Source organism: Phoenix dactylifera, chromosome 15 (assembly GCF_051530095.1).
Source record: "Phoenix dactylifera cultivar Ajwa chromosome 15, Ajwa_hap1_PhDact_Kaust_v1.1, whole genome shotgun sequence".
NCBI classification, from domain to species: Eukaryota; Viridiplantae; Streptophyta; class Magnoliopsida; order Arecales; family Arecaceae; genus Phoenix; species Phoenix dactylifera.
In genome coordinates this window covers 17228365-17248605 of record NC_143204.1, presented here as the reverse complement: position 1 = coordinate 17248605, position 20241 = coordinate 17228365, and the positions used below count along the sequence as shown (strand labels likewise).

General features: G+C 48.5%; 1 long non-coding RNA gene across 1 annotated transcript; it reads right to left on the bottom strand.

Annotated features, from left to right (window-relative positions):
* Positions 1-8779: 8779 nt before the first annotated feature.
* On the bottom strand, positions 8780-13676 carry LOC148699900 (uncharacterized). The gene is made up of 3 exons (XR_015973649.1): positions 10848-13676; positions 10165-10255; positions 8780-9039 (listed from the first exon to the last, which is right to left on the bottom strand). It is a non-coding gene; the product is annotated as an uncharacterized LOC148699900 (long non-coding RNA).
* Positions 13677-20241: the final 6565 nt, after the last annotated feature.

The window sequence follows — 20241 nt, the reverse complement described above, 5'->3', positions numbered from 1 at the left end:
TTGCTAATTCTGTCGGGCGCACACATGCCATTGGTTGTGCGCTGGCTTGGCCTACCCTTGGCTGACTTGGGCGCAATGTGCGCGGGCTCGTGCCGGGTTGCCTTGCTTGACCCTTTGGCTTGGATTGTGCTCGGCCGCTTGGTTGGCTGACCGGACTGTGGACTTGTTGCGCTCGGGTCTTCTCCTCTTGTGCGCGCGTGCCTAGGTGCGCGCGCACGGGCTGGTGCCCCTGGACATCGGCCATGTCCATGCTCATCATTGGCATGCGTGTGGCAGACTGCTGCGCGTGTGCCGGGTGCTGGCGCGGCGTGGCCTGGTGTCCTGGCAGTGCACTGGGCCACTGCGGCTGAGGCGAGGTTCGTTTGGCTGAACCTCGCCAGGATTTTGCTGGCGCGGTCGGGTCGGCCTGGCGCTTGGGCGTGGGTCGGCCCGGCCGGGAGTTGGGCGCGCGCAGGGGTGCGCGCGGCTGGCTGGACTCGGGCGCGCGCATGGGCGCGCGCTGCTGGCTGAGCGCGGGCGCGCGCAGAGGCGGGCGCGGCAGGCTGGGCGTGGGCGCGCTCGGGCGCGGGTGCTGCAAGGTGGTCGCGCTCGGGCGCGCGCGCTGGAAGTCGGGCGCGCACGGGCGCGCGCGCTGCTGGGCCGATGCGCGCGGGCGTGCGCGCTGCAGGGGTGCGCGCGGAGGGCCGCGCGCTTGCTGGGGCCTGTGGGTGCGCGGTTGGCCGCACGTGGCTGGTATGGGCGCGCCGTGGCTGGCGCGCTGCTGTGGGCGCACGCAGTGGTCTGCGCGCGGCTGCTGTGGCCGGGGCTGATGTCCACTGTTTGGACATCCTTCCAAACAGTGAAGGTCGGCTTCCTTGGGACTTGGCTCGGCCATGGACTCCGGATTTGGGCTCGGCGGCCCGAGGTCCCCATCATCCCCCCCTCCTTGGAAAATACCCTTGTCCTCAAGGGTGGCATCTGTTGTAGTCGCCCCACGCCGGAACCCACTCACACCAGCGCCGCCACCGACGTCGGACAAGCAAGAGAGATACAAACGGATAAGCACTCTCTCGCTCCCTCGACTCCGGACTCAAGGATCACCTCTTCGCTCCGCCTACGAAGGGCAAAAGATTACCCCGTGGTATCAGTAGGGTAAAACACTTGAGCACCGCAACGGATTATCAAAGATCAAAGGAAGAAGAAGGAAGAAAATAGCAAAGCAAACACAAAGATGTAACGAGGTTCGGCTACAAATAGCCTACGTCCTCCACCGCTCCAAATCTCAATAAGGATGAACTGATTACAGAGATAGCACACACCCGAACGATCACAAGCGATCGATCTACAAGAGATTCACACAGAATTCCCTTTGCACAAGAAGTAGGATCCCAATCCTCTTCTTCTCTAGAACCCTAGCCTCACAAACAAGAGTATCTCTCAAATATACGGCCAATCCCTTAACCCTAGGACTTTCATGAGTCCTATATATAGTCTCAAGACCTTCAGATGATCATAGCCGTCGAAACGCCAACAAAACACCAAAAGAAACTCATCCGTATGATTTCCCGCGAGCCCGAGTCGACTCGGCTGAAGTCCGAGTCGACTCTGGCACATCTGAACAACTTCCAGTTTAACTGGCACGATCTCGAGTCGACTCCACTGTATCTCGAGTCGACTCGACGATGCTCCGAGTCGACTCGACTGTAGTTCGAGTCGACTCTGACAGTCTAGACAGAAACATGGTTTTTGCGGCTTTCTCCTCTCGGGTCGACTCGACAGACCTCGAGTCGACTCGACTGTTCCCGAGTCGACTCGACTGTAGCTCGAGTCGACTCCGACAGTCCACCAGACGGAACTATTCAGAATTGATTCTCCTTCAATTCTCTTCATCACTAAAGGTCTCCACATACCCCAACAATCTCCCACTTGGAGACCTTGGGTATATTCTCTTGTTACTTGGTTCTCCTCTGTGCTCCCACTGAAACTGGATCATCCTAGTGAAATCGGTACGATGCCTCCTCAACGTCTTCAAACATGAAGACCAGCAGAAGCTGAACAGCTCCTCAGCTTCTCCACCGTGACGACCTTCGTCAACATATCTGCAGGATTCTGACTTGTATGAATTTTCTCCAACTTGACGAGTCCCTGCTCGAGCAATGACCTCACGAAGTGGTACCGTATGTCAATATGCTTCGTCCTTGAATGAAAAGCTGAATTCTTCGCCAGATGAATTGCACTTTGACTGTCTGAATATAACATGCAATCCTTCTGTTCCTTCCCAAGCTCTTTCATCAAGCCTTGAAGCCATATTAGTTCCTTGCACGCCTCTGTGGCTGCCACATACTCCGCCTCCATAGTCGACAATGCAACAACTGGTTGCAACCTGGAAATCCAACTGACGGCTCCACTGCCCAAGGTGAACAAGTACCCTGTCGTGCTTCTCCTGCCGTCCAAGTCCCCTGCCATGTCTGAGTCCACATAGCCCTGTAACCGGATCTCAGAACCTCCATAGCACAATGACATGTGCTCAGTGCCTTTCAGATACCTCAGTATCCATTTGACCGCGCGCCAATGCTCCAAGCCTGGGCAGCTCATGAAGCGACTCACAACTCCCACTGCTTGAGCAATGTCTGGTCTCGTACACACCATAGCGTACATCAAACTCCCCACTGCCGATGCATACGGGATTTTTGACATATTGAGCTCCTCCACCCGCGTCTTCGGACTTTGCCCGTTTGAGAGCTTAAAATGGGCACCCAGCGGTGTGCCAACAGGTTTGGCACCCTCCATGCAGAATCTCCTGAGTACTCGGCTGATGTACTCCGCCTGAGATAGTCTGAGGATATGTTTAGACCTATCTCTGCTGATCCGCATCCCAAGGATCTGTTTTGCTGCTCCTAGATCCTTCATTGCAAATTTTCTTGACAGCTTCAGCTTCAATTTTGCAATCTCATGCATGCTAGCTCCTGCAACTAACATGTCATCAACATACAATAGCAAGATAATGTAAGATGTACCGAAGTCCCGGAAGTAGCAACAGTGATCCTCCTGACATCTCCTGTATCCTATCTCAAGCATGTAACTATCGAACTTGAGATACCATTGTCTGGGTGCCTGTTTCAAACCATAGAGGCTTTTCTTTAGTTTGCAGACTAAGTCACCCGTGCCAGCTGCAATGTATCCCTCCGGCTGCTGCATATATATCTCCTCATCGAGATCTCCGTGGAGAAAGGCCGTCTTCACATCAAGCTGCTCTAAGTGAAGATCCTCTACTGCCACCATGCTCAGCACCGCTCGAATAGTACTCATCTTGACTACAGGAGAAAAGATCTCTGTGAAGTCGATACCTGCTCTCTGCTGAAATCCTTTTACAACCAGTCTGGCCTTGTATCGCTTCTTCCCGCCTTGCTCTTCCTTCAGCCTGTAAACCCATTTGTTTGACAGTGCTTTCTTCCCCTTGGGCAGATCCACCAAATCCCACGTTTGATTCTGTTCCAATGACTTCATCTCATCATCCATGGCCAACTCCCACTCCTTCCTGGTATCAACCTCCAATGCCTCCGTGAAGCATTCAGGTTCGCCATTATCTATGAGCAGCAAATAACTAAGAGTCCCATCATACCTTTGAGGAGGCTTCCCATGAGTACTACGAGTGGACCTTCTTAGTTGTGGAGGGGGTGCCATTGCTTCAGGTTCTTGCTCTGACTGAGTCTTCTGACCAGAATTTGTAGACTCCTCTTCAGGATCCACAAAACACGGCTCAACAGGTTTTGTTTCTGATTCAGTGCTCTGCTGCATTTTCTCATTGAATACCACATCATTACTACGAATGATCTTCTTGTGTTCGGGATCCCAAAGCCGGTACCCAAACTGTTGACCTCCGTATCCAACGAAAATACACTTCTTTGATTTGGCGTCTAGTTTGCTTCTTTGACTGGAATCAACATGGACATAACTGGTACAACCGAATACTCGTAAGTGCGCCAAATCAATCTTCTTCGCTGTCCATGCTTCCTCAGGAATCCCAAATTCAAGTTTCTTTGATGGCCCTCTGTTGATCAAGTAGGCAGCAGTGTTAACTGCTTCCGCCCAAAACTGCTGTGGCAATCCAGCATGTATCCTCATACTCCTGGCACGCTCATTAATTATTCTGTTCATCCTTTCAGCAACTCCATTTTGTTGTGGTGTTCCTGGAACTGTCCTTTGCCTGATGATCCCAGCATCTGCACAGTAGTCCTCAAACTCCCTGCTACAATACTCACCACCGTTGTCCGATCTCAGGCATTTCAACCTCTTTCCTGTCTCGAGTTCTACCATCGCCTGCCATCTCCTGAAGACCCCAAATACCTCTGACTTGTGCTTCAAGAAGAACACCCAAAGCTTCCTGGTAGCATCATCAATAAAAGTAACATAGTACTGAGATCCACCAATGGAAGAAACTGGTGCAGGCCCCCACACGTCCGTGTGCACGAGATCTAGCTTTTCTTGCTTCCGAGGTTTACCTTCTTTCTTGAATGAAACACGCTTCTGCTTTCCGAGAACACAATCCTCACAGAAGTCCATCTCAACACTCCTGAGACCCTGCAGCTTTCCCAACTGGTGCATCACCTCCAGTCCCTGATAACTCATGTGCCCAAGTCTACAATGCCATAACTTGGTGTCCACATCTGCTGCAACAACTCCAATAGAGTTCTCCGTGCCGTTGGTGACATAAAGTGTCCCAACCTTCTTGCCACTAGCCACCGTCAACGAACCTCTGGATATCTTCCACTGATAGCTGTGAAAGTAGCCTTGTACCCCTGGCTCGCCAACTGTCCAACAGAAATCAGATTCCTCTGCAGTTGAGGTACGTGCCGTACGTCCTCAAGCTCAAGTGAAGATCCAGAAACCAACTTCACTTCCGCGCTTCCCCTTCCTTGTATGGTGCAAGGCTCTCCATCCCCTAGGTAGACTTTGCCAAAGTCTCCCTTCTCATATCCTCCAAGAAGCTTCCGTTGGGATGTAGCATGGAAAGACGCGCCCGAGTCTATCACCCAAGACTCGTCACAGGTAGACAAAGATAGAACGAGGGCATCCATATCACCGTCTTCAGCAAGATTTGCCAGATCCTTGCTGACTCCTTCGGTGTGGTCGCCTTGCTTCCCTTTAGGAGATTTGCAATCCCTCCTAAAGTGCCCCGTCTTCCCGCAGTTCCAGCACTTCGCTCCCTTGTTCTGAGGTGCTCGAGACCTGCTGGATCTCGACTTCGAGTCGCTTCGAAATCGACCGTCCTTCTTTTGTCTTCCCCGGTCAGAGGTGTTTAGTGCACTTCCAGACGACTCCGTAGCTCCAGAAGATTTCCTTCTTGCTTCTTCACTCAGAAGCACTCCCACAACGTCATCAAAAATCAACTTCCCCGTTGCCGAAGAGTTGCTCACCGCCATCACCAGGCCCTCCCAGCTATCAGGCAATCCGGAGAGGATTAGCAATGCCCGAATCTCATCGTCAAAACTAATCTCCACTGACTCCAACTGGGCCATGAGTCCATTGAACTCGTTGAGGTATTCTGCTACGCTGCCGCCATTTTTCATACGAAGATTAAACAACCTCTTCATGAGAAATACCTTGTTTGATGCTGAGGGTTTCTCGTACATCCGCGACAATGTTGCCATCAACTCCATCGTCGTCTTCTCGTTTTTGATGTTGAATGCCACTTGGGATGCAAGTGACAATCTGATGGTGCCGAGCGTCTTCCGATCGAGGACCTCCCAGTCTTCATCGGACATCTTCTCTGGTTTCTTTGCTCTACCTCCAAGAGGTAAATAGAGATCCTTCTGGTAAAGGTAATCTTCTATTTGCATCTTCCAAAACCCGAAGTTCGTGCCATTGAACTTCTCAATTCGCAACTTCCCTTCATCCGCCATTGCAGAATAACCAATAGCTCTGATACCAATTGTTGTAGTCGCCCCACGCCAGAACCCACTCACACCAGCGCCGCCACCGACGTCGGACAAGCAAGAAAGATACAAACGGATAAGCACTCTCTCGCTCCCTCGACTCCGGACTCAAGGATCACCTCTTCGCTCCGCCTATGAAGGGCAAAAGATTACCCTGTGGTATCAGTAGGATAAAACACTTGAGCACCGCAACGGATTATCAAAGATCAAAGGAAGAAGAAGGAAGAAAATAGCAAAGCAAACACAAAGATGTAACGAGGTTCGGCTACAAATAGCCTACGTCCTCCACCGCTCCAAATCTCAATAAGGATGAACTGATTACAGAGATAGCACACACCCGAACGATCACAAGCGATCGATCTACAAGAGATTCACACAGAATTCCCTTTGCACAAGAAGTAGGATCCCAATCCTCTTCTTCTCTAGAACCCTAGCCTCACAAACAAGAGTATCTCTCAAATATACGGCCAATCCCTTAACCCTAGGACTCTCATGAGTCCTATATATAGTCTCAAGACCTTCAGATGATCATAGCCGTCGAAACGCCAACAAAACACCAAAAGAAACTCATCCGTATGATTTCCCGCGAGCCTGAGTCGACTCGGCTGAAGTCCGAGTCGACTCTGGCACATCTGAACAACTTCCAGTTTAACTGGCACGATCTCGAGTCGACTCCACTGTATCTCGAGTCGACTCGACGATGCTCCGAGTCGACTCGACTGTAGTTCGAGTCGACTCTGACAGTCCAGACAGAAACATGGTTTTTGCGGCTTTCTCCTCTCGGGTCGACTCGACAGACCTCGAGTCGACTCGACTGTTCCCGAGTCGACTCGACTGTAGCTCGAGTCGACTCCGACAGTCCACCAGACGGAACTATTCAGAATTGATTCTTCTTCAATTCTCTTCATCACTAAAGGTCTCCACATACCCCAACAGCATCTAGGACGGGGCTTCCTTCTTTGTGCGACAATGCATCCGCCACCTTGTTTTCCTTCCCGGGTTGATAAATGATTTCATATTCAAAGCCAAGAAGCTTTACCAAAAATTTTTGCTGATCCGGAGTGACGATCTTTTGAGTAAGGAGATGCCGAAGAGCTTGTTGATCGGTCACAATGGTGAAGCGTCTCCCAAGCAAGTAGGGTCTCCAAATCTTGACCGCATGGACCACGGCAAGCATCTCCCGGGCATAGGTACTCCAAGCCTTCTTTTGCGGACCGAGAGCCTTAGAAATGTAGGCCAAGGGCCTCTTGTTTTGTGCTAGGACCGCTCCAATACCTTCATTGCTTGCATCCGTGTAGACTTGGAATGGTTGGCTAAAATTTGGAAGGGCAAGCACCGGGGTTTGAGTCATGGCTCTCTTGAGTTCTTCAAAGGCTTGCTTGGCGGTGGGAGTCCATTCGAAACCATCCTTCTTGAGCATGTTGGTAAGGGGTTTGGCAATGAGGCCATAATCCCTCACAAACCTCCTATAGTAGCCGGTGAGGCCTAAGAACCCTCTCAAGGCCGAAATGTCTTTGGGCAAGGGCCAATCGGTCATGGCTTCAATCTTGCGTGGATCCACCCTCACGCCTTGGCCGGAGACAATGTGCCCAAGATACTCAAGTTCTTCTTGCATGAAGGCGCACTTGGAAGCTTTGATGTAGAAGTTGTGTTCTTCCAAGATGCTCATGACTTGATCCAAATGCTTCATGTGTTCCTCCTTGGACTTTGAGTAGACTAGTATGTCATCAAAGAAAACTATGACGAACTTTCGGAGATGAAGCTTGAATACCTTATTCATGGCCGCTTGAAAGGTTGATGGAGCGTTGCATAGACCAAATGGCATGACTAGGTATTCATAGTGGCCGGAATGGGTGCGAAAGGCCGTCTTGTGGGTGTCTTCCTCCTTCATTCTAATTTGATGATAGCCGGCTCTTAGATCCAATCTTGTGAAGTACTTTGCGCCATGGAGTTCATCTAGCATCTCATCCACCGTGGGTATAGGAAAGCGATCTTTGATTGTGGCTTCATTCAAAGCTCGGTAATCCGTGCAAAACCTCCATGATCCATCCTTCTTCCTTACTAAGAGGACCGGGGAAGAAAATGGACTTGTACTTGGCCGGATCAACCCTTGCTTCATCATCTCTTCCACTTGCCTTCCGATCTCACCTTTTTAGAAATGTGCATACCGGTAAGGAGGTACATTGATGGGCTTGCTTTCATCCTTGAGCCGGATCGGATGGTCAAAAGATCTTTGTGGTGGAAGATGGGTTGGTTGCTCCAAGACTTTTTGGTGAGCTTCAAGAAGTTGGCGCACTTGCAATGGAAGGGTGTTCATGTCTTCATTTGGCTGCGGTTGAGGTCCCCCCGCAGCCCCTCCTTGGTTGGCCATGACCACGGCGAGGCATAAAGCTCCCCCACGGCATAGCCTCTCAAGCATGTTGGCTTCACAAGGCCGAACTTCCTTTGGATGAAGTGCTGTCCATACCTTCTTCTTAGTGCCGACTTTGAACTCCATTGTCATCGTTTTGTAATCGGTGATGACCTTACCAATACTTCGAAGCCATGCATTGCCTAGAACCACATCCAGGCCAACAAGTTGGAGTACATGTAGATCAGCCACTATGCGGACTCCTTGGATATTGAGCCTGTCACGACCCCCGCCCCGTTCCCGGCGGGCCGCCGCGACGGTCCTAGGGTGCGGGTAGGCATAAGGCCACCAGCCACCGCGTAGAACCCTACTACCTATCAATCATCAATAAATCTTGAAAAATTTGGCATGATACATGCACAAAATGATCACTTTTTCTATAGTGACCTGTCAGGATTATCTCAATACATACAACACACTACCTGTCAGAGCAGCAATCACATAATCCGTCACATAATGAACCTGGACAATATATATCAATACATTATCTCAGGCATATAACTCATCTGTATAAAAATCTGGTTCCCATTCCATCCATGGTCAAACCCATATCCACAACAGGATCTATGACTGTAACTATGCACTATATACAATAGAAGGTTTATAATACACCAAAAGGTATAAACCTCTATTTACATTATACTATACTATACTATGGAGCGGCACAGCTAGCAGGCAACCACTAATCCTGCTCTTCTCTATACAATACCTGCCCTGCAATCAAAAACACCAAACTGGGGAGTGAGTATATAAATACTCAGTGAGTGGAGTAGAGAGTACTATGCACATGAGACAGAATATAATCATGGCTCGAGATGAAATCTCAAGATCAATAACAACATGAACATGAACTCAACATAGAGAATATGGAGTAAATCATCAATATCACCACAATCAATATCCACTCATCTGAAGCATATATGGAATAATCAAGTAAACATATATGCTACTCATGAATATGCTCAACAGATCATAATGCTGGAACATACAAATCAGGTGTCAATATGCTAAAATCATCACTAGACAGCTGTCGGGAGGTGGGTTTTACGCCCCAGGCGAACCAGCAACAACTCCCTACTATCACATGCATATGCAGGATAAGACACCATATCGATAATGTAAATGCCGGCCAGTATCCAGAACAGAAATCCATCTCACATCTACATACTAAACGGCACCTCGCGGAAATTCTACATCCGCGGAAAGCCATACTGCACCTCGCGGGGTCTTACTATGCCCGGCGGCAAGCAGAATATAAGTCGTAGGACCGGCCGATCCTACGCCTAGGGCCGTGTCCCCCCCTAGGAAGGGACTGGGCTCCGCCCACCCAGAAGGCTACTATGTGCACAAAGGCCGATGTTCAACCCCCATCGACTATAGGTGTCCTGCAAATACTGCCAAGCCATGCATAAATGCCATAATGCACCCTCCCAATACTCTACTAAAAAGGAGTATAATCAAGGCTACCACTCACTTGATCATGACCCAATCATAAACTAACATCAGGGTTAGAAGTGAGGGTCAAAGAAGTGCAATACAACTCAATATACTACTAAAAAGGCTCTACAAATCTTTGAAATAGAGGAAATGAAATCAATTTACAAAAGAAATCATTTCACAATTCGGAATCAATTTGATTACTCATCAACCCCTCGTAATTCCTCTCAATGTTCCCTCAAATGCATGTACAGAATAATCAAGCATGGAGAATCAAGATTATAGAGGAATCTACTACAACAATTAATCAATAAGCTCAGGTGGAATCAAGTCACACTTGGCAACATTCATGAAAATGAATAAGGAATGTGCTCATGGTGCAAAGTACAAGCTCCCACTCACCTGTCAATCTGGCACAGCCCTGATACGCCTCCAAAAATCTACAGCAGGCAGTGGGGAACTTCTTCTTCTTGTTCCCTAGCTTCTTGCCCAACTGTGACATGCATTTACAATACATTTAGTCTTGTATCAAGGGCTATAATCTACGTGCCAATTATAACATAGAGAACTTTAATTGATTCAACTCCCCTGTTCCCTAAATCTTTTCTTTTCTTTCTTCTTTTCCTTTTTAATTAATTAACTCACCATTTATGTGTATTAGGGACTCCCTTGCACGAGTACAAGGTCTCCCTTAGCCTAATCTAGGCTTAATACCCTATTATAGCATGAAATCCCTTATTTTCCACCCGGATGAACAGTAACCCGGACCGATAGTGGGTTACTTCATCCCGGTTTTGATCCACTTTCAGGACTCCAAATTTGATGAAATTTTTACCTAACATTCTACACTCATAGAGGATTCCAAAGAGATAACATGCATCATCATCGGAGGCCGTTTGACCCCCTAAATAATTCGCCGAAGTTGGGACTTCGACACAGTTTTTCCGTAGTGCCGGAAAAATTTGTCAAAATCCGATTCTTCCTCTTTTAACCGCCTCTACAACCCTTATCCGACCCCTCTAGACTATATTCACCCTTTGTATAGCCTAATGTCATCAAAAGACTAGATAGGGATGGACATTCACCTTTTTCTTTTTGGAAATCGAGGTCCTTGCGTAGAGGGGAAGGAGATCTACGTTTTTCCCTTCAGCTGGAAGTGCAACCGGGATCCCTTTCCTCCTCGAATCCCCTTCCTCTTCTTCTTTCTTCTTCTTCTTCTTCTCTTTTTCTTTCTTTCTTTCCTCTGTTTCACGCCTGAGAACCCCCTCCCTCTTTCTCTCGGTTTCATTCCAAAAGCCAGCTCAAACCCTCCAATTAAATCACATCAAGATACTATTCACCCTTTTTTTAATATTATTAAATTCCCATTTTGCCCCTAACACTTCAACATATCTACGGTTATGCCATTAACTTTTGATTCCTTTCCAATTTTACCCTTACCACTTTATCGTATCTACAACTATGCCATTATCTTTTGATTCCTTCCAATTTTACCCCTTACATCAATTTTAAAGAACTATTCTATCCCTTTTTATATAAAAAAATATTTGGGGTTATTACATCCTCCCCCCCTTATATAAAATTCGTCCTCGAATTTAAAAGAGTAAATTACCTGATTACTCAAAGGGGTGAGTGTATCTGCTTTTCATATTCTGCTCGGTATGGTATTGGAAATCAAATCAATTAGAAGTGTTTTACCTTCTATCTCTACCACACAGGTAGGATACACATACTTCGCTTTTGTACTATCCCATTAAACTCCGAGGTTCTGAGCCTCAGAAATTCCTGTACAGTAATCCCCTCATCATCTAGAGCTCGCCTGGCCAAACTTCTTGGCACAGGTACAGGAGGTGGGATGGATACTACTGACGGGGCAGGAGATTTTCCCCGAGCAATCTGCTCCCTCAGAGCCTGATTCTCCGCCAGTACTGTTCCATCAATGCATCTCTACTTCCTACCTCTCCTTGATCATTAACCCTCCATCTATCAGCAGGAGGAGATTTTTCTCTTTGGGGCTCGACATGTGCGGAACCCACATCCAATGCTATATCTGGCTCCATCCTCTTTCCAGGACGAGTAGGTCCTCTCCTTGGAGGTATTCTTTATATCTCTCTAAAAAAGTCAAAAAGAGAGGATGGTCGTTACACACTGAGTCATGATATATTTTACTGAATTGTAAATGACTCATAAAATAACATACAGAAAAATCCTATGCTCCATAGTATAATCCAATACTTAATCCTGACTCATCCTATTGCTCTGACAGGACTCTTCTTAACCTTTGCTCTGATACCATCTCTGTCACGACCCCCGCCCCGTTCCCGGCGGGCCGCCGCGACGGTCCTAGGGTGCGGGTAGGCATAAGGCCACCAGCCACCGCGTAGAACCCTACTACCTATCAATCATCAATAAATCTTGAAAAATTTGGCATGATACATGCACAAAATGATCACTTTTTCTATAGTGACCTGTCAGGATTATCTCAATACATACAACACACTACCTGTCAGAGCAGCAATCACATAATCCGTCACATAATGAACCTGGACAATATATATCAATACATTATCTCAGGCATATAACTCATCTGTATAAAAATCTGGTTCCCATTCCATCCATGGTCAAACCCATATCCACAACAGGATCTATGACTGTAACTATGCACTATATACAATAGAAGGTTTATAATACACCAAAAGGTATAAACCTCTATTTACATTATACTATACTATACTATGGAGCGGCACAGCTAGCAGGCAACCACTAATCCTGCTCTTCTCTATACAATACCTGCCCTGCAATCAAAAACACCAAACTGGGGAGTGAGTATATAAATACTCAGTGAGTGGAGTAGAGAGTACTATGCACATGAGACAGAATATAATCATGGCTCGAGATGAAATCTCAAGATCAATAACAACATGAACATGAACTCAACATAGAGAATATGGAGTAAATCATCAATATCACCACAATCAATATCCACTCATCTGAAGCATATATGGAATAATCAAGTAAACATATATGCTACTCATGAATATGCTCAACAGATCATAATGCTGGAACATACAAATCAGGTGTCAATATGCTAAAATCATCACTAGACAGCTGTCGGGAGGTGGGTTTTACGCCCCAGGCGAACCAGCAACAACTCCCTACTATCACATGCATATGCAGGATAAGACACCATATCGATAATGTAAATGCCGGCCAGTATCCAGAACAGAAATCCATCTCACATCTACATACTAAACGGCACCTCGCGGGAATTCTACATCCGCGGAAAGCCATACTGCACCTCGCGGGGTCTTACTATGCCCGGCGGCAAGCAGAATATAAGTCGTAGGACCGGCCGATCCTACGCCTAGGGCCGTGTCCCCCCCTAGGAAGGGACTGGGCTCCGCCCACCCAGAAGGCTACTATGTGCACAAAGGCCGATGTTCAACCCCCATCGACTATAGGTGTCCTGCAAATACTGCCAAGCCATGCATAAATGCCATAATGCACCCTCCCAATACTCTACTAAAAAGGAGTATAATCAAGGCTACCACTCACTTGATCATGACCCAATCATAAACTAACATCAGGGTTAGAAGTGAGGGTCAAAGAAGTGCAATACAACTCAATATACCACTAAAAAGGCTCTACAAATCTTTGAAATAGAGGAAATGAAATCAATTTACAAAAGAAATCATTTCACAATTCGGAATCAATTTGATTACTCATCAACCCCTCGTAATTCCTCTCAATGTTCCCTCAAATGCATGTACAGAATAATCAAGCATGGAGAATCAAGATTATAGAGGAATCTACTACAACAATTAATCAATAAGCTCAGGTGGAATCAAGTCACACTTGGCAACATTCATGAAAATGAATAAGGAATGTGCTCATGGTGCAAAGTACAAGCTCCCACTCACCTGTCAATCTGGCACAGCCCTGATACGCCTCCAAAAATCTACAGCAGGCAGTGGGGAACTTCTTCTTCTTGTTCCCTAGCTTCTTGCCCAACTGTGACATGCATTTACAATACATTTAGTCTTGTATCAAGGGCTATAATCTACGTGCCAATTATAACATAGGGAACTTTAATTGATTCAACTCCCCTGTTCCCTAAATCTTTTTTTTTCTTTCTTCTTTTCCTTTTTAATTAATTAACTCACCATTTATGTGTATTAGGGACTCCCTTGCACGAGTACAAGGTCTCCCTTAGCCTAATCTAGGCTTAATACCCTATTATAGCATGAAATCCCTTATTTTCCACCCGGATGAACAGTAACCCGGACCGACAGTGGGTTACTTCATCCCGGTTTTGATCCACTTTCAGGACTCCAAATTTGATGAAATTTTTACCTAACATTCTACACTCATAGAGGATTCCAAAGAGATAAAATGCATCATCATCGGAGGCCGTTTGACCCCCTAAATAATTCGCCGAAGTTGGGACTTCGACACAGTTTTTCCGTAGTGCCGGAAAAATTTGTCAAAATCCGATTCTTCCTCTTTTAACCGCCTCTACAACCCTTATCCGACCCCTCTAGACTATATTCACCCTTTGTATAGCCTAATGTCATCAAAAGACTAGATAGGGATGGACATTTACCTTTTTCTTTTTGGAAATCGAGGTCCTTGCGTAGAGGGGAAGGAGATCTACGTTTTTCCCTTCAGCTGGAAGTGCAACCGGGATCCCTTTCCTCCTCGAATCCCCTTCCTCTTCTTCTTTCTTCTTCTTCTTCTTCTCTTTTTCTTTCTTTCTTTCCTCTGTTTCACGCCTGAGAACCCCCTCCCTCTTTCTCTCGGTTTCATTCCAAAAGCCAGCTCAAACCCTCCAATTAAATCACATCAAGATACTATTCACCCTTTTTTTAATATTATTAAATTCCCATTTTGCCCCTAACACTTCAACATATCTACGGTTATGCCATTAACTTTTGATTCCTTTCCAATTTTACCCTTACCACTTTATCGTATCTACAACTATGCCATTATCTTTTGATTCCTTCCAATTTTACCCCTTACATCAATTTTAAAGGACTATTCTATCCCTTTTTATATAAAAAAATATTTGGGGTTATTACAGAGCCGCACATCCTTGACAATGGTTTGGCATTGTAGTCGATCTCCACTTGCAATCTTCACATCAAAAGGTTCGGTGGCTACTCCCTTGAGTCCGACTCTATGCAAGGCATCCGGGTTGATGAAGTTGTGGGAGGACCCGTTGTCGACAAGGAGGGATACCTCATGTCTTCCGATCCATGCCATCATCCTCATCGTCGATGGTCGTTGTACTCCGGATAGTGCATGCAATGACACCTCGGCATTCTCATGGGCTGATTTTATGGCTTCCTCTTCTTCATCAAGGGTGCTATCTTCGGAGGATGAAGTAGCACTTGCATCGGTCTCATCTTCGCTGCTCTCAAGGTAGATGGCGAAGGATTGGCCGGGCTTGCATTGGTGGCCTTTCTCCCATTTGTTGCCACACTTGAAGCATAGGCCTTTCTTGATGTATTCTTGCAACTCCTCCCGGTTGAGCCTTCGAACTTCATGTTGAGGTGGTTTGGAGGTCGTTGTTGCAGATTTTTGAGACTTCATTGGCAAAGGTTTGGAGTCCTTGTGGTTGATTGACTCCTTGGTTGGCCGCCGGTCATGGAAGTTGTTTTGATCCATGATTTCGGCCATCCTCATGGCCTCTTGAAGTCGAGTTGGCTGCTTGAGCTTGATCTCCTTGGATAGCCACGGTTTGAGCCCATCCACGAACGTACCAAGGAGAGCTTCTTCGGACCACCCTTCCACCATGGTTTGTAGTTGGCGGAATTGATCGATGTAGTCTTGAACCTTCCCTTCTTGCTTCAATTTGGCCAATTGGCCATGATGATTGATGGTCGGCGATGGTCCCCATTGCTTCAAGAACTCATCCATGAACTCCGTCCATCCCAATGGATTCCCCTCTTTAGCATAGAGGCTCCTTAGCCACCTCCACCATCGGTTGGCCCTCCCCTCCAAGTGATAGGAAGCTAGAGTCACCTTCTCCTCCCTAGGAATTTCGTACACTAGGAAGTATTGCTCCACCCTATCCAACCACTCATAAGGGTCTCCTCCTCCAAAGGTAGGGAAATCTATCTTCGATTTACGGATCCTATCATGCCGATCCGAAACCCTAGCATCATCATCATCCTCTCTTCTCCTCCTTTCCTCTCTTTCTCTCCGGCCATGAGGCCTTCGATGTAGAGGACTCCTTTGGGGCTCACTCTCTTCTCCCTCATACCCTCTTGGCCGATCCTCCTCATGGATACCATCGGCCCATCTTTCAAATGGTTCTTCTCTTCCACTCCTACTTCCTCTCCTTCTTCTCTCATTTCGGAGCCCATCACTACCATTGCTCTCCCTCTCTCCATATCTTCTTTCTAGCCTTTCGGCATTGGCATTGCTCTCCCTCCTCATCTCGGTCAATGTCTCCATCATTTTATCTAGGACATTGCCTAACCTAGCACTACTCCCTTCAATGACTTCAATTAGCTTTTGGTTGTTTGAGTCTCCTCCCGACTCCATGACAACCTTTCTATTTTTCTCCCTTTTGAAAACCAATCCGAACCTCCTATGGCCGTCACCCAAAGGATGATCCAGCCCTCCAAGAGTAGTATTACAAGCAATGCACTCACCCCCAATTAGATCTTACAAAATGAAAAAGAAAAACAAAGATCTAATTTTCAGATCTAATAGAAGTTACAATGAGTGTGTAGATCCGAAAGAGCTTACGTTACCACTTGAGATCGACCTTCCGTGGGTCTCAAACTAGTCGAGCTCCCGACGATCTCCTTGAAGAATTCTCTCAATGAAAGCACCGGTGTTGGGTACCCGGGGACTTGCGGTCCCGATCCCCGGCCCAATCCTCCGATTTGATGTGGCTCGGTTGCCTTGTTGCTTGGGACCGACTTGTGGGTAACGTGGCTCTTCTTGTTGTCTTTGGCCTTCACCAATGCATAGTCCACACAAGGGAAATGGCAAAGGAAATGAATCGATGATGTGGGGAAAACAAACTGAGATTCAATTCCAAGAGGACAACGAATACATGGAATGGTTGGCCAAGGGACGGAAAGTGTCCTTGCCCTATCCTAAGAACAATCTAAGGGGAGTGATATGCTCTTCCTTAGCCCAAGCCTTTCGGCCGAATGACCCCTAAGGGACCTAAGGGATGAAACCGTTTACAAGACTCTAAGTCAAAATGAAATATGATGAAAGATGTCTAACTCGGCCTTAAGGGCCTCTACTTATAGGCCTAGTGCCTTATTGGCTTCATGCCTTCGGAATTCAAAAAGGGAATTGGCTGACTTCATTTGAATTTGAATTCAAATGCATTCGGCCATGTGCTTCATGAGTTGCTTGGCCGGCTTCGGTTTGAATTTGGATTCCAACCTTCTAAGGAAGGTCTTCAAGTTGGTGCTTGCGCCGGTTTGAATGCTCCTTGCTGTTGGGCTGATAGTGTGCTTTTGTGCTTGTTGCCCCTTCACGCGGATCCTTGACTTGGCTTGCTGCTGGCCTTCGGTTTGGCAGCCGGATGCATCTTGGCCGCCCATGAATCTGCTCGCCTGATAGCTATGGGAAAGCCTGCAGGCTTCCCCTTCGGTTTTGCCTTGGCGCACATGGGATTTGCTTGGGCGGAGCCTGGGGCGCCGCTGCTGGGACTGCTGCCATGTGGCGCGGCCAGTTATGGCCGCGCGCCTGGTCGGGCGACTCTGTTGGGCGCGCTGCCATGTGGCCCTGCTCGTGCGCTTGGTTGGGCGCTTCTGCTGGGCGCGCTGCCTTGTGGTCCTGGCTGGGCGTGATGCTGGGCGCCTTGCTTGGCTGTGCTGCCATGTGTCGTGGCTTGCTGTTTTAGGCATGGCGCACATGTCTTGATGGCTGCATTGCTTGGTCGGGCGCCACTTGGACTTTGGCCAGATCCTTGCTAATTCTGTCGGGCGCACACATGCCATTGGTTGTGCGCTGGCTTGGCCTACCCTTGGCTGACTTGGGCGCAATGTGCGCGGGCTCGTGCCGGGTTGCCTTGCTTGACCCTTTGGCTTGGATTGTGCTCGGCCGCTTGGTTGGCTGACCGGACTGTGGACTTGTTGCGCTCGGGTCTTCTCCTCTTGTGCGCGCGTGCCTAGGTGCGCGCGCACGGGCTCGTGCCCCTGGACATCGGCCATGTCCATGCTCATCTTTGGCACGCGTGTGGCAGACTGCTGCGCGTGTGCCGGGTGCTGGCGCGGCGTGGCCTGGTGTCCTGGCAGTGCACTGGGCCACTGCGGCTGAGGCGAGGTTCGTTTGGCTGAACCTCGCCAGGATTCTGCTGGCGCGGTCGGGTCGGCCTGGCGCTTGGGCGTGGGTCGGCCCGGCCGGGAGTTGGGCGCGCGCAGGGGTGCGCGCGGCTGGCTGGACTCGGGCGCGCGCATGGGCGTGCGCTGCTGGCTGAGCGCGGGCGCGCGCAGAGGCAGGCGCGGCAGGCTGGGCGTGGGCGCGCTCGGGCGCGGGTGCTGCAAGGTGGTCGCGCTCGGGCGCGCGCGCTGGAAGTCGGGCGCGCACGAGTGCGCGCGCTGCTGGGCCGGTGCGCGCGGGCGTGCGCGCTGCAGGGGTGCGCGCGGATGGCCGCGCGCCTGCTGGGGCCTGTGGGTGCGCGGTTGGCCGCGCGTGGCTGGTATGGGCGCGCCGTGGCTGGCGCGTTGCTGTGGGCGCACGCAGTGGTCTGTGCGCGGCTGCTATGGCCGGGGCTGATGTCCACTGTTTGGACATCCTTCCAAACAGTGAAGGTCGGCTTCCTTGGGACTTGGCTCGGCCATGGACTCCGGATTTGGGCTCGGCGGCCCGAGGTCCCCATCATCGTGGCCGGTGGCGGCTGCGGCAGTCTCGACGGTCGCGTCTAGCCCCCCGGAAAGTGCTCTCCTCCCGCGAGGCCGACGACACCGGAAAGAGGCCGGGCCGTGGCGGATGCGGGAGGGGGGCGGGTCGTAACCGGCAGCGGCTGCAGGAAGGGGGAGGGCGCCCCCTTCTTCCTCTTCTTTGGCACCTCCCCACCTTGTTCGGCGCCTTCCCTTTCCATGACGGAGACATGGTGGCCGGCGGCGGCTGCGGGAAGGGGAAGACCACCCGTCTTCCTCTTCTTCGACACCTCCCCACCGTGGGAGAGGGAGGGGGTGCGGCGGCGGGCGAGAGGAAGCGGGGTTGGGTGGAAGAGGAACAGGCGGCGAGAGAGAGGTTTTTGGGAGAATTTTTTTTTTTTAATTGAAGGTATTTTGATCAAAAATATAGCTTCCCGACAAAGCTGAAAACAACGTTTTTGGAAAGCTCCAAATTGGAACTTCCTCCCAAAAGTTGTTTTCAGCTTTCCGAAAAAGCTGAAACAGCTTTCTAAAAATTTTACCAAATACAATTTTTTGTCTAAAAGTACTTTTGAAGGGCTAGAAAGTGCTTTTTGGCCCTCCAAAAGCTCCCCCAAACAGGACCTTAGTTGAATAAGAAAGCAACAATAATGGTGTCCCAAGAAACTTGTGAAAGATGTCAAGAAAATACCAGCGGATATATCTATTTCCAGAACAGAATTAAGTAGACAGAGGAAACTGCAGCGAAGTTCAGTGGTATGCCCAGAAGTTTGTATTTTGTGGTCAGACCTGTACATAATTGCAGTTCCGTCAATAAGCAACAATCGTTCATTCAAAAGATCCACACTAGCATCACTTTTAATAAGTTTTGAAGAATCTGCCAATATGTGCTTTTTTTTCCCAAATCTTCAGAAGAAACACATGAATTACTTTGCAAATGCCTTGCTTGAGCAGCAGCCAGTGGCTCCATTTTTGGAAAAATGGGCAGCTTGAAGTAACCGTGAGGATCCGTACGAGCGTGTGTTTAGTCCCATATCGGTTATTCGCTGGGTAGATCTTGGGTACTTATACAGGATCAAAAAACCCAAATAATATTTTCCGGCTAGCCATTTTCGGTGAGATCCTGGGTTATTACAAATGGTAACAGAGCGGACCTAGCTCATAACCTATATGAACCAGGGAATGCTGCAGCACGAATCTATTGGGGCTGACCACAGGCCGATCGCGGTGTTTGTAATTAGATTTAAATAGATTTGAACCTTTAGCCTGACAAGAACGTCATGGCTTGAACGGAGGTTATTCGCTGGGTAGATCTTGGATACTTTTATAGGATCAAGGAATTCAAATAGTACTTTCCAGCTAGCCATTTTGGGTGCGGTCTTAGGTTGTTACAGTAACCCTACTAAATGAACATCTAGTTAAACATAAGAGCAGCACTTGTTGGCAAGTGGATCCTCTCGACTTTCCCATCTTCCTCAACCAGCCGCCTCATGTTTCTTGCTTCACAGCATCCTAAATCCAAAATCAGTTGCCGACTCGATTAGAATCTTACTTTCAGGGCTTTACGGAGGTTATTTTTTTTTTTTTGCTAATGCGAAAAAGGGGAAGGGGGGAGGAAGGGACA